At 35.2% G+C, this 2,457-nt stretch overlaps 1 pseudogene; it reads right to left on the bottom strand.

Annotated features, from left to right (window-relative positions):
- Nucleotides 1-1,054: 1,054 nt before the first annotated feature.
- LOC126757684 (small nucleolar RNA U3) lies at nucleotides 1,055-1,191 on the bottom strand (annotated as a pseudogene).
- Between the last annotated feature and the right edge of the window lie 1,266 nt (nucleotides 1,192-2,457).

The raw sequence follows: 2,457 nt of genomic DNA, 5'->3' as shown, positions 1-2,457 counted from the left end.
CAGCCGCGTACTGCTATAAAACTGTCAATGTAGCCGCTATTTATGGTTGATTTGGCGCTTCGTTAGCTTCATTTATTGCAGCTGTTTACGTGTATGTGTGTGAGACATTTTTGCGAATTAAGTTTTTGTATATGATCGCTAGTGGTGAGGAGTTCTCTTCGGTTGAGTTAGTGAGCGCTGAGCGCTGTGATAAGATAACAGCAGAACAGATAACAGCTGTTTTTGAACTTGGAAAAGCTTTTATGTGCTTGGCTCGGGGTGTGTATCTCGGCTTAGTGAGCGCACAAACCTTTTATAACTTACACAAATTGATTGGGTGGGAATAGTAAACGATCAGCGTACGGCAAATCAATGGATAAAGCGTCGCATAACGTGAGAAACTTAAAATTATTATTTTTATTGGTTTGAAGATTGAAAGTTTTCCACGTACTGACTTTTTAAGAAAAACTGATATTTTGACAAGGGAATTCTTGAATGCAAATTAGGGTTTTATTTCGGTTCGACTTCGAAAAATTGTTTGTTCCTTAAGGTTAGGTTCTAGCTCTCAAGTAAATGCTCAAGAAAAAAAAGGTGCGTGGAGTCCCTACGCGCGGATGAAGTTATACTTCTTAGTGATATTCCAAGAAATGCATATCATTTTGTATGAAAGAAAACTAGAAAACTTAAATTCACATTTTATAAATTTATTATAATTTATTATCTCCCCGAGCATGCCTTTGCCAACAAGTCGTCTTTTCGCGACGATGGTAAAAGCCAAAAATCATAAATTGCACAACTTTCTGGTGCTTCTCGCAAAAATCTGCGTCGATATGTATTTCACGATACATACATACATATACGTAGCGGCAAGGGGTGACAATGCCATTAATTCTAGAAATTCTATTGCTACGAATATGGAAATGACAACGAAATAATGCAAATATGCATATTTCTAAAGGTCATTAATTTCTTTGAAGAAATGAAAGGAATGAATGATCCTGAGAAGTATAGTCTTAACTTTTCAACGGCCAACGAAGAGCATTTCACCCAAAAGGAATTTATTCATTAAAATCATCACTCAGAAGTCGTTTTATTTGTTGTAAGCGAACGATTTTCGAAGAAACATCATTTCTAATATGCCACAAGACACAATTAGAAATGAACTTCTTAAACCTCACGCTGTCAGATAAAACGATATACCACGTCATCGCGGGTCTATTTCCAAAAAATGGACCAACGCAGGATATTTCAACAAAAGGGCACATAAAATAGTTGAGAATTCGCAGAAATGAAAGACAAAGGAAAGAAAAAGCAGTATGACTTCAATAATGAACAAGCATACAAACATACATATGCGCAGCAGCAGCAAGGAAAGAGGTAACAATCGGCGATCCATTGTATATTTCTTTCATGCATAATCAAACCATAATTAGGACAACGCAACACAAGTGTCAATGGTGGTCTAGGTGGTAAGCGCGTAGGTTCGAATCCCAACAGAATTGATTTTTTAATTGAATATGTCACCAACCAAAAATTGAAACATTGTTCTACAAAAACAACAACAGCATAAGCATGGCAACATTGTGTTGTTGGTAGAAAAGCCGAGCTGTGACGAACAAACGATCGCCGATTGTCACCGCTTCGCTTGCTGCTCGAACATCTTCGCAGACAAGGTTGCGTAGATTCATATTGAGCAAGGTTGCGCAACCTGAATCTATCGCAACCTTTTCCGAACTCGTATAAGAAGTATAACTTCAAAAATTCCTTATTTCTTGAGCCGTAGTCAAGTAAATTTGACAGCAGGTTACGCATTGAATGATGTACATTAGAAGAGCAAGCGAAAATATACTTATGTGAGTAAAGTATATAAACATTTTCATTGCTTTTATCTATCTATTACTAAATTTTATACATTTCTTAAGCGTTTTTCTATATAAAGTTTTTACACATCTTGAGAGTTCGGGTATAACTGAACATTTTTTACTCTTGCAAGGTAAAGTGATATACGGGAATTTCATATATATTTTAATTAAAAGTAGTAAATATTTCATCCATTATTTGTAATCACAGGCTAAGAAGGTATACTATTAGTAGATAGAGATTCTTTCTGAATTTTGTAAAAATGTCTTTAATATTTACCAACAGATGCGATATAAAGTCAACCGAAAGTTCGAAAATATTTATATTAAGTACATACTTACATATGTACATGGTAGCTAAGAAAAGTATTGACCCGATTTTATCAATTTTTGGCACAAGGGTATGATGTCATCAGAAAAATGTTCTTCCCGTCTGGGTCCTTGAGATATTATAGTCCGATTAAAAATCCGTTTATTCTAAAATTTTCTGGTCCTGCAATAAAAATTGTTGGTTTTTTTCGGAATGGTTCCAATACGTACTCTAAGCATGCGTTTACAAGTATAATAAGTCTCGTAAGGCTTTGCTTTCTCGGTTTAATACAAAAATTGTTTTGGGTCA

The sequence above is a fragment of the Bactrocera neohumeralis genome, chromosome 4 (genome assembly GCF_024586455.1).
Source record: "Bactrocera neohumeralis isolate Rockhampton chromosome 4, APGP_CSIRO_Bneo_wtdbg2-racon-allhic-juicebox.fasta_v2, whole genome shotgun sequence".
Lineage (NCBI taxonomy): Eukaryota > Metazoa > Arthropoda > Insecta > Diptera > Tephritidae > Bactrocera > Bactrocera neohumeralis.
This window is presented reverse-complemented; position numbering and strand designations above follow the sequence as displayed.